Source organism: Balearica regulorum, chromosome 2 (assembly GCF_011004875.1).
Source record: "Balearica regulorum gibbericeps isolate bBalReg1 chromosome 2, bBalReg1.pri, whole genome shotgun sequence".
Taxonomy (NCBI): Eukaryota; Metazoa; Chordata; class Aves; order Gruiformes; family Gruidae; genus Balearica; species Balearica regulorum.
Genome location: NC_046185.1, coordinates 61557251 through 61569956, shown reverse-complemented (window position 1 = coordinate 61569956; position 12706 = coordinate 61557251). Strand labels below are relative to the sequence as shown.

At 34.9% G+C, this 12706-nt stretch overlaps 1 protein-coding gene and 1 long non-coding RNA gene across 2 annotated transcripts in view; one reads left to right on the top strand and one right to left on the bottom strand.

Annotated features, from left to right (window-relative positions):
- CCDC102B (coiled-coil domain containing 102B) overlaps nt 1-12706 on the bottom strand; it is a 188768-nt gene that overhangs the window by 24802 nt on the left and 151260 nt on the right. The gene's annotated exons all lie outside the window — the stretch shown is intronic.
- The window catches only part of LOC142600411 (uncharacterized), a 70924-nt gene that overhangs the window by 53096 nt on the left and 5122 nt on the right, over nt 1-12706 (top strand). The window lies entirely within an intron of this gene.

Sequence of the window (12706 nt, the reverse complement as noted above, 5' to 3'; positions counted from 1 at the left end):
ACCACGTCAGGCCCAGCCCTGCTGCCCTTTGCCAGTTTCAGCCATGCCGCTTTTCCTCAGGGTGCGGGTGTCAGAGAGGGAATGTCCAAATATACAGAGCAGAACCTGCCCCAAAACACTGCGGCTTCCAGAAGTCCTCTGCGGTTGGAGGGAGCAGTTGTAGCAAATATGGTATTATTTTGCAATTCAGGATTGACACATGCAAGGGACAGAGAGAAGCTCTGAAGCATTTTGCTGCAAAACTCTAACAAGTCTCTGATGAATGAGGGGAATTGATTTCTACAGGCTTTATCAGAATATTCAAGGTTTCATGGGGAAAGCAAAAGGCATATACCTGACAGCAGAATGCCTTATTTAAAGTCCCTACTCCAAAGCACTATGAGTGAAAAAGTTTAAACTTAAGAATTATTCTAACATAAGCAAATCAGGACATTTTCCTGGAGGCTGCCAAACCCTTATAGCAGCTTTATATAGCTATATACACACAGTGGCACATACACACAGAGCTTCAGGCCATTCAGGACAATGTAACGCTCTGTCACAGAAGTTTGCCAATCTTATAAGCAGATGACAAAGGATTTTAATTTTTACTATTATTATCATATCCAGGTACAATGATTGCTATAAACATAAGCTGTTTTTTAAGCAAACCAATATAAAAATGTCTTCTCCTGTATACAGGCAACCTTAGGAGATTTTGAAAATAGAAGGGGCTACCTTATAAAAAAATCTGATACATCCAACATTCTGAGTATCAGGATTAGTGTCTCCCGTTGTCTACAAGCTGTTCATGCATGCTAACCTGCTGGAGCAGAGCTTTTCAACATTTATGGGTACAGTTTTACTGATGTCCACAGGGGAGTTAGGAAATTCTCTTTGTTACCAAGAGGTTCTTTTCTAATCTACTAAACACAGAAATAAAACTGTACTCATTGCACAGCTGTATTTTTTTCATTAATTTCAGAGAGCTGCAGGTTTCTTAATAGCCTACATGGTCTCCTCTGGCTTAAAGTCTAAAGTGATTACAGGAGCTGAAATCTTGTCATCCTTCCCTTGTAACCTGCAGGAGAGGAGGACATGAAGTTATGACACGCTTTCTAGTGTGCAATAAAACCCACACTTACATGGTCACTGGTGAAATTAGAATGGGAAGAACTGAGAAAATAGCAATGCTGATTCACGTATTTCAAAAAAAGATTAATTGATTTTGAAGGGGAAAGCCCAGCATTTTCCTGTTAAGCCAGTTCTAAAAGCAAATACATGTTAAATTACATTCTGAAATATAATCTTAATAAAATAAAATAAAATAAAATCTCTATCTTGTGTTGTATTACAATGTGCATTTGGGTACCAGTCTAATTTGTTTGGGGATCTTTTGGTTTTGTTTGTTTTCCATCTTTTCAGTCAGTGTCTAATATCTGTATGTAAATGGGAAATACAGAAGATGAATAGCTTGTGAAAAGGAATTTCAAAGGACAAATGAGTCAAGAGTTTGAAGTCCAGAACAGATGAGGCTGAAAAATGTGCTAATGCAAGCTCTGTAGTATTGATTTGTCAACTAGCTGTTGAACTCTTACTCCAAATCAAAACTAGTACACTAAAAACAACATGTACTTGGGGAAGAGCACTGGGTGGCGCAAATGGTGTGGGAGAAAAAGAGTAGAATAGTTTGGTTTTCCTTTTCCCCTTATTTGGTGGTAATTATGCTATTGTAGCAATTTAAATGGACAAAACCATTACAGTAAGTATCAGTTTAATCTCTCTTCTTAAACTACAGAATAAACTATAGCAGTAGTACTAGAGGAAAATACATAAAGCTGGAAGTACATGAATCTTTCTTCCAGGAAAATTATCTGGGATTTTCCTCTACTATTTTGATTATTATACAAATGCTAAATTTTTTTGAAAGGTATCAGTTTATAGATCTCAGAATAGCAAGAGCAATATGCAGAAAAGTAGTGACAGCTCTCTGTGCTGCCTGTACGAACTCTGTATTCACTTTCATATGTTAGTAAAAAAAAAGTATGGGTTACAGTATAACATCACCTAAGAAGTTAATTTCAATGGTGAAGACTTAAGATACTTAGGAATAATATCTGGGCAACTTAAGATCCTCGCTGATGTAGAATCTGATATATAACTGTTTATAAATTGTTGATTGTAATACATATTAGAGACAACACTGAGTTAAAAATGAACAAAAAATAAATACACTGAAAAAACCCTACAGGTCAAGAACTCAAATAGAAGTTTTACATCATCCGAAGACTAAACAAATGTAAAAATAACACCTCCCTAGTTGTGTCAGGTTTTCACTATAAATGCAGGTGTGACTGAATTACCTGCAAATGTTATTCTTTATTCAAAGATTTTTTAAAATTTATTTCAAAATCTTAATTAAATGCCAGTAATATCAAATACAGACTTAGCATATAAGTATTTTAAAAAATTGATGAGACTTCTCTTAAATTTTTCAATTTTCTATTACTTAGTAAATTTTGCAGCTACATTTTTTCACTTGTTATCAACAATTTCAATGAAATTGTGTAAATTTTTAGATGAAGGCTTTAAAAATATTATTTTAAAAGCAGAGCACAACAGTAGTCTGAAAATGATGCATTTCCTTTTGAAAGATTTAAATTTACATATATTTTGTTTATACTTATTTCCTCTGAAAATTAGTAGGACCAACTATTACTAAAATTTCCAGTTGATTCAGGAAGGACAAAAATAAATTAGAATCCTCCTCCCAGATAGATATATTTATCTGAAGAATCAAGTTATGTCTTTCTAAATTATTTTCAACAATCTTAAGAAAGCTGATGGGATCGTGATGGCTCTCCAGGATAATATATACACACAGGAAAACAAATAAAACACTGAAGTCTTTTAAATTGTAAATGTTCTATTTTATAACATCATAGTGTTTATATTTTTAGAAAAGCCAATACATCATATAAACAAAATAAGCTGCAGTATTAGTATCTTGTCTAACAAGGAGATGTAATCATGTCACTTATTTTCCTCCAAAAATTATTTTGTGTTTGAAAGTGCAGCCTTCTTCAGACACTGCAATAGTTCTACAAAATGTCTATATTGATCAAGCCAGTACATTTTCACTGTGAGGATTCTCCACATCCCTCAGATGATACTATCAGCCTTTGTACAACAATATATACAAATTCTACCAAAGGCTGATTGGGAATAATCTACTTGTATAATAAAAGATATTTAGTATTTGCCTTAATCCTGGATTTAGGAGTTTTATAAACCCTTTCCAAATGATTTGTTTACATATGCTGACCATGTCTTGTTATCCATGCAAATGTCCAATCCCTTTCTAGTCTTGCTAATATGTTTGAGAATATACCCTTTAGCATCAGTGGTGCCATGGGTTTGAAATATGCCTCCTGATGAATGGAGCCTGCTATATAGAACATAGGTTGGTTGTGATAAGGGTGCTAGGAACTCAATGAAAAATATTACGTATGATCGCTTTCTTCTTTGGTTTTACTTTAATATGGAAGTGTTATAGTAAGCAATTTTTACATTCCTAATACTGGTGCGTTGTTTCTAAGATATTTCTCCTTGGTTTTGGTGTTATTATTTTGCTCCTCATTCATTTTATCCTCTGTTGAACAGATACGTTAAGATTGGAATATGCATACCGATCCATCATATTTCTCCACCTACTACTACCTGCCTTTTTAATGAAGATACTTCAACAGCTCTAGACTGCTGTCATTCATGGTTGCTGTGTTGGAAATGACAACAGATATCGCATAAGTTGAAAAACAACCCTGAACCACAAAATCCCATATAGCAACAAAACTCATATTTTGAGTTTTATCTCTGGATAGAAATGCGGTTGCTTCTCAAACTGCTTCCTAAGTTTGTTAAAATGACACATCACTGTTTGACAATACAGTTTTAAATCACTTTATCACATATCTCAGAAGATGGCTTTATTGAAATAATATTTTGATATTTCCTTGTTTAAAAAAAAAAAAAAATTAAAAATCTCCCCAAAATAAAAATAATGGCTGTAGCTGGGATTAATAAATGCTGAGACGCAATACCTAGCATCAAGCACTCTTCTATAACTTCTACTGGGCATTCCTAATTTTTAGCTGGTATTTCCAGCAATTCTTCCATTCTTTTGCACCACAGCTTGTAGTTCCCCCATAAATGTAATTTTCAGCTTCCCCAACTATCTGCCAGGCCATTTGTATAGGTGGTAGGTTGCTGTTTTGTTTTGTTGAGGGTTTGGTTGTTTTTTTTTTCTTTGTTGAACTCTATAACAGTATTTAAAGTCTATTGGTTCTAGCTGAGGATTTCCAAATATGATGAGAAAAGCAGTGTCAGCATGAATAACTCTTTTATGTTCAGTATGATTGACTATATAGGTAACCAAGGAAAGGGATCAAATGCTGACCATGGAGAGCAACTTCCTTTTTAGTGCCTAATGTGTTAACAATAATTAATACAGAAAAAAGCTTTGGATAATTGGAATAGAGGGATCATAGTCAATATAGACCCTGTGGCAAATTACTGTGCTAAATTACAAAATGTCAGAAGCAGTGGATGAGCTTGGCTTTTCTAGCTACAAGATTAAGAAAACTAATTTTCCCTCACAAACTTTCTTTTCTTTTGCCCAGATTAAATAAAATACCAAAAGACGCCGAAGTACAGAAGAGAAAATACCCGATGAGGTATAAGAAAGTTTGTCTGGAACACTAACTGTATTCATAAGTCTATTTAAATTCATTTTGTCCTAAAAAATAGAACCCATTTTGTTTTCTAAACAAAAAGTTTTCATGCTATTTCACAGTAAGTAGGACATGAAACTTGGAGTCAGTACCCACTCTAGGGAAAGCCACAGCAAAGAAGAAAGTATAATTAACGAAGCATATAAGAAATACTCTGAGGGCTGCCAGAATGCTGAAGACATAGTTCCAAACCAAGAAGAAAGTTTGGACAACACAAGGTAGTAGAACAAAAGGTAAGTTAACGTAACTCTTAAGATAAGAGTTAACATAGATTAACTCCCTCTTAACAGGTTAAAACGGACTAATTGACATGATGAGGAACCAGGGCAAAGTGGACAAAGCTTTTATATGCTCCCAGTAGAAATGGTAAGAAAACAACAAATAAGACCTCTTGTCAGGGTTTATTCTCACCACCTAGAAGCAACAATGATGTCAACAGGGTCACGTAGAATCATAGAATATCTCAAGTTGGAAGAGACCCATAAGTATCCTCAAGTCCAACTGCCTGCTCCTCATAAGACTATCTAAAATGAAATCATTTGACTAAGACTGTCACCCAGATGCTCCTTGAACTCTGACAGGCTTGGTGCTGTGATCACTTCCCTAGGGAGCCTGTTCCAGTCACTGACCACCCTCTCAGTGAAGAACCCTTTCCTAACATCCAATCAGAACTTCCCCTGATGCAGCTTCATTTCATTTTCTCATGTGCTGTCACTGGTCACCAGGGAGAGGAGATCAGCACCCTCCTCTCCAATGCCCCCCTTTAGAAAGTTGTAGACTGTGATGAGGTCACCTCCCAGCCTTCTCTTCTCCAAGCTGAACAAAACAAGTGACCTCAGCTGCTCCTCGTAAGTCTTGCTCTCAAGACCTTTTAGATCATAACAGCCAAGATATACTCCTGTGTGGAAGACTATTAAATGCATGTGTTGTAAAGCTGAGAGATCTGGCATCCAAACATACATCAGACATGTCAAAGACAGGATTAGTTGAAGGGCATGTGATTCCAAGGTACAGTAAACCAGTACAGATTCTGGGAAGCCTTGGATATATGTTTCTAGGTAAAAATTGCAAAAATCTAAGTAAAGGGAACAGGATTTGGTGAAAGTTCGCAGGCTTCAAGAGACACCACAGACATGGAACAAATCAGAATGCAGACATTATGGCCACATCAATACAGTAGGGAGAGCAACAAGGGAAACAGAAATAAAAGCGTTCAGCATACAAACAGCTTGTGGCCTTTCATGTCATAGTAGAGGCTTACTTTCTTTCTTTCTGTAAGCTGTATCCCTAAAAATGGGAATTTATGTAACCTGACTTTAACTTAAGACTAGTGAAATACATGAACTGTGGAAGCAAGCTAGCTACTATTCTGCTAACAAAATTGCAGCTCTGCACCCCACAACTCTACATTTTGTCTCTGTACAGAATTTGTATCTCTTCTCCTGATTATGAAGGATTTTTAGTTTAGGTAAAGTGAACCACAGCTCCAAAACAGAAAGTGATTTGGATTGGTGCAGCATGTAACCAGATAAGGCTTCCTTTAAAACGCTGACCTCTTGGGACATTATAGAGAGATGTCCAAGTAGTGTGCCAGTTATGCTGTAAATTTCTTGGCCAACAGATATGAAAACAGTCTAATGATGCACATGGTCCGAACAGTATTTTTTTTTCCTCCACTCACATTCATTTGAAGCTTTCAGAACCTTAAGACAGGTAATAGAAACTGTATCAGAACAAAAGATAAAAATCAAGAGCTTTAATGAAGGAAGAAAGCAGTAAGACTGCCCCCTGGAACAGGTCAAGGCTCCTTGGTGCTCTGTATGGCAGCAGGAGTCAGCCTGGGCATATAAAAAGGGAACGGGTGATGGGGAAAGAGCTACCAGTTATGCTGTTTTGCATGGACTATTTCATCAATTTGCCTTTGGCCATACAGCAGATGCGCAGTCGGAGCAGAAGCTATTAGAATATATCATGAAGATGGCCCAATTGAACGCAATGCTCATTTAACTGCAGTGCCAGCTACTGAGACCCTAGCTCTGCAAGGTGAGAATAAGGCATATCCCATGAAAAGCAGTACTGTTGCCAGATGCAGTAACCAACTTCAGAGTACCACACAGATGGCACTTTGGAACAGAAAAGACATGCTTACATGCCGCCACACCTTTGCTTCTGGGTCTGGGAGGCCCAGCAACCTGAGACCCGAATGAGCAGTATGAGATGCTATGGAGAGCAAAACAGCTCATGCTCTAGAGATTGTCTAGACCACAAGTAATCAGGTAAAAAATTAGCTGTGAAGGAAAGATGGAATTGTGTTTACAAGGAAGTAAACATTAATCCTAAAATACAAGAAGTGCCATTAAAAAACCCCCGAAAAAACAAAAAACCAAAAACCAAACCAATACTTGAGAAGCCAGATTTCAACTGTATAAGGAACTCAGATTTGAGTGAGTGACAGCAGAAGACAACTTCTTATTTTGTATAATGCTCAGGAAGTGTCCAATGATGCTTCTTTCTGCCCTCCTGGTCTCTCGAAATGTATGGTTTGGACTATAATAAAATAATAAAGTCAAAGAATAAGGGTAAAGAAAGGCTTTATTATACTGTATTAGTCTCTTTTGTACTTTGTGCTTTCAACAATCAACTTGTGCAATGAAGCCTTGACCTGATGGAAAGGTCCTACATGAAACACAAAGCTCATAAGTCTTGCAATAAGAAATTTAATGAAGGAATATGCAGGAAAGGGTTATTCATAAAGCTCTAACATGTTTAACAATGATAGTGTATGATCACATCTATTAAGGGAAAAAGATAGTAAGGAATAACATTTATGTATGGGATAGTTTATTCTTCATTATTCTCTGCTTCTGCTATTCTCCTCATAGGTACTCAATAACCTGCAATTTTAAATATAAGACAAGTTATTTTTCCCAGAGAATATGATATGATGGATTTCAATTTACTATAATTACTTAACCTCCTGTGATTTAGTTATAAGTAGTTGTTATATCTTTATAGAAATAGCAAAAATTAATTCTGTCTTATTAAGAGTAATTACGAGCTGATTAATTAAAGAAATCCTTTAATAAGAATGACCCTCTTTTCAGCAGGTTTCTCACTTCAGCTACAGTGTTATTGATTTGGAATACAAATACTTAAGGTTTTACTGATACATTGCCATGGAAGTTCATGTCGCAATTAGAGGAATACAAAAATGTTCTGATAATTTGAAGAGAAATATTGTTGGAAAACTACTGACAGTGTGATGGCCAAGAACCGTTAACAATCTGGTGCTTATTTTTGAACAGGTGTACAATTTAATTATCAAAGCCAATGGGCAATATTAATGCCAATTTCAGAGACGCAAAACACTGCTGGAGGTTCTGAGCCAATGAGCGAATAAATATCTCATTTCAGTCAGACAATCTAGGATAATCAGGAGTAGTCAACACTGCTATGGAAAATACTACAGACAAGAAATAAAAATGGTGCTTTAGTGCTCTGTGGTAAAAATAGGCAGTACTTATCACACTGACATATTCCTGCCAGAGTATTTTGGCCTTCATTAGCCTCTGAGATAATTCCAGATCTCATAGAGAATTACAAGGGGCAAGATCTAAAAAGATGATACGCATAAGTACTACATGCTATTATTTGGATTCTTTCCCCTTTTTATTTAATTATCTTAAGTTACAAGCTTCTAAATTTTTTCATTTAGAAAAGCTTATCAAAGAAAACAAATATATCAGTCTAGAAGATGCAATTTCCTTACATTCTTAGAAAAAACCCTTCAAGATGCTGGAATGAAATAGCTTTTATTTGTAAACTCCATTAATTTTTTAACTCCTTTTTGAAAAATTCCAGTAGAAATTGCATTCGTATTCTTGGACATTATCCATACCAAAAAGAAGTATACCCTTTGGTAATACTAAAAAGTCAATAACCAGTATAAATTATTTCCTCCAAAAAGAAAGATCTTATTCTGAACGATTCTTCCATCTTAACTTTTTAAGATTTTTTAAAATTTCTAACATTTTATTCATAATATTCATAACATGTCAAACATATGATACACTTTTTAATAGGTAATTCAAAAAACTTTGCCCCTCCAGTCTAATTTTATATATCAAAGTCAAAACCATTATTTGTTCACAGAGTGGTTTTGCTTTCATAACTTTCTTATTCCTGTTCACAGCATAGAAATAAATATTAATCTAATGGACCAAAAATAAAAAGTTTTCATCAAACTTCCATTGGTCCAATTTTACAGTGTTTTATACTTGAAAGCCTCACTGGTGTTTTGGTGATTAAATAGCATGAAATTTGTTCCTTTTGCCAGACCACGATATTATCATAGTCAGGTCAAAATCACAAGAAAATCGAACTTAGATTAACAGAAATAAAATCTGAAATCTTTTCTGGGGTATATCTGCTCAACATAAAAGATAAATCCCATGGCATTTATGGGCAAGAGATATGGCACATATAAGGCACAGGCAAGGTGTAATAAGTTTAAATAACCAACCATTCCAACCAGTCTGCATTGGTCAGTGTTCTGTGGTCTGCATGAGCTTTAAATAAACAGAGATAACTCAGCTGCGTTAGATACTTTGTGATTTACAGTCTGGTTCTCCTGCTGCTGCCATAGTTGAAAAAAGCAGTATTGAAGCTGGTGAACCGTGGTATTTAAAAAAAAAAAAAAAGAAAAGAAAAGAAAAAAAGAAAAGAGGGAAAGAGACAAAGAGGGAGATGGAAAAAGATCACCTCTCACCTTGATCTGGCAGAAGTGGGTTTTGTCATCTTTCAGGACACACTGAAAAACACAATTTTCCCCTAGATGTTTGGCCAAGGCAGCTCTGCAACTCTAAATTTATACAGCTGGTGTGAAACATACTGCATCATTACTATACTTAATTTTTTAAATTAAAAATATTTTGAAGTGTATTTAGGCAGATGCTTGTTTTTACATGACTGCACACTGATCAATTAAAGTTAAATTTCTGTACACTATATTGTCACCAAAGTGTTCCTAGAAACATTTAGAGGACAGCTGTCAAGTTAAAGACAAAATGATTTTTATAAATTTGTAAAGGGCTTTATCATCTTCAACTGCTTTGCTAAAGATGCACAAATTTTCCTACATAATTGAAAGGTGGTTTGTAATCTCTAACTAATGATGTGCACGAGCATGGTCTTTACCTAAGGAAAGGCTCTCATTCAAATCACAGAGAGAAAAAGAAACATTTGGGAGAACTTTGTTCCCCCCTTTCTACTAATGAATGATTCAAACAGATAAGTTAGCAGGTATGTTATAAACAAAACAAAGTCAAAATCCAAATATAAATTACAAAAATATCTGAAGTATATTTTGATATATTTTATTTCCTAACAAATGAAATGTAGAACTGAGGCTTAATAGCAGAGTATACCTTTATTCTAGCCAGGCAAGCTTGTTCAAAGGAAATCCCTTAATTGTAAACTGAGAGGAAAAAAAAATAAAAATATATCAAGCTGACAAACAAAGTTAGACTCCTGCTCTATCCTGACCATTTGGTTTACATCAAGGAAGGTTAGGGATAGTATTGTCACTGACTAATTTTAATTTTTGTGAATACCTGCTCTTTATGGTCATATATATATACATCAATTCCTCGTATGTTGAGCTCACTTCTTATCCACCATTGAATGTTATTTATAGAAGGGCACAGGAGATATACTGGTTTTAGAAAACGCTTAGAGAATATTTAAGGTTTCACAGAGTACATTTTGACAGCTCTTTCACAGTCTAACATGGGCAGCATCACCGAGGTGTTTATATAATTGTGAAATATCAACCCCACTTTACTCTCATGTTTCAGAAAAAGGACTGTTCTTTTAAATCAGTTGCTGAGCTACTAAGAAATACATACTTCAAGCAGTAATACTGTGACAACCTCCTAAATTTGAGATAGAAAGACTTTTTAATATTATTTTAAACTAAATAATATAATATGCTACAGTTGTGCCACTAATTGCTCTTTATTCAAAGCTATGCTTTATAAGAAAAACAGACATTATGGATAAAACAGACTATTTTAATTATTGTTCACTTTTTGTTTTTATGGAAATAGAAAGACTACAGCCAGCAAGTATTAAGATGATGAGTTCAACCAAAATTTGATCTACCAAAACACCAAACATCCCTTTTTTTCTACCTTTTTCTTCTTCAGCCATTTTTTATCTCCCAAAAGGGCTTGTTAATCTTCCATGAGACAAAGCGAAGATGTTTTGGGAACCTTTTGCATTTGTTGACTATTGTAACCTCTATTAATTCATTTGGTAAATCACTACTTGCAAAGAATACAGTGATATCCAACTTAAACTATTTAAATAACTTATTCTGTAATTAACTCCATAACTTACTTAATTGCAATGTTTCTTTCTTTGGTAGAGTGCTTGTAACTATTTTTCATGCTTTCCCCTCTCCCCCCATATGATATTTTGTATGTGTGTGTTATAATGCAATTTATTCAAAATATCTTTAAAGCTTGAATATGCTGAGATTTTTCAGAGATTTTCTTTATATTTCTACATAACCTCAATTAAAATCTGAGTTTCTTCAATGGCCTTTCTTGAAAGAGTTTTGCTCTAGGTTTAGTCTTGGTTCCAGGAACCTATCATTATTCACTAGTCACATTAAAAATTCAAATAAGCAATTAGAAACCATTTGGGAAGAGTAAGACATCACTAGGGCATGGCAACAGTGGAAATAAGTCAAGCAGCCTGTGATATATTCTCTTACTTTTTTTAAGATAAAACAATACAACAAATACAAAAATCTTTTCCCATGATGTGGTGCAAATATACTTCAACATCAGAAATGAAAAGCGTTGGGGTTTTGTTGTTGTTTTTGGTGTTACAAAAAACTTAACAATAGTGACACAAAACAAAGCCAGCACCCCAGCTATTCCAAAAACCTTTAGTTCTGAAGAAGGCAATCTCAATGATAAAAACTTAATCAGAAGTCTGGCAGTTTAATACATAAACACAGCTATTATAGTAGAATAAAGAAAAAACAACAACCCAAAGCCCAGCCTTCTCACTCAGCAAGCTGAGTGGTGTCACTCCTGACAGTAATTATATGGTGCTCTGCTACATACAGCACATAATTTTGTGTTTAGTTGATATTTGTAAATTACAAAAAAGCCAACCCAGCAGCCATAGTTTTGAGTCATACATTTTAATCATTGTTTACTGCAAGCATTTGCAGCTCATATTAATTTTAAAGAACTGCATAAGCACCACACTCCTAGTCATCAAAGTTCTAATTAAAAATAATAAAAAAGCCACAAAAAGCAAAACCAAAAAAACACAAAACCAAACAAGACACACACACACACACACACACACACTCTCCCCCCAGAACAAAAAGACTCAGTAAAGTAACTTTACATATGCATATGCAATTTTAAATTTTTTTATTTCAGTGCTCAGGGTTTGATGATGACCTCCAGCATATGAAAGAATATCACTCTGGAGCTTATGTAGTGGAAAATCACAAGGATCCAGGCCAATGCTAACCGAAAACTCAAGAAGAATAACTGATTTTGCAAGCCACACAAGGTTGCCTACTGCCCACTGAGAGTCTTTATTAAGCCAACACAATATCACAGTCCAAGAGAGTTAAAAATGTGACTGTTCTCACAGGAAATTATACCTTTATGAAATATTCCCATGGATTTTCTCAATGTTTCCAAACAGTTGCCTACATATAACAAATGAGAATTTCTCAGCATGACTAGGAAAATCATTGTTACATTCTGATGAGACTTCCAGATATCTCTCATGTAAAAAAAGAACAAACCCTCCTAAAAGAGAGCTGTAAATTAACTTCCTGTTAGTGCTGTGAATGTTTAGGAAAGATTTTTAGATTTAAAAACAGAATGAAACCTACAACAAAG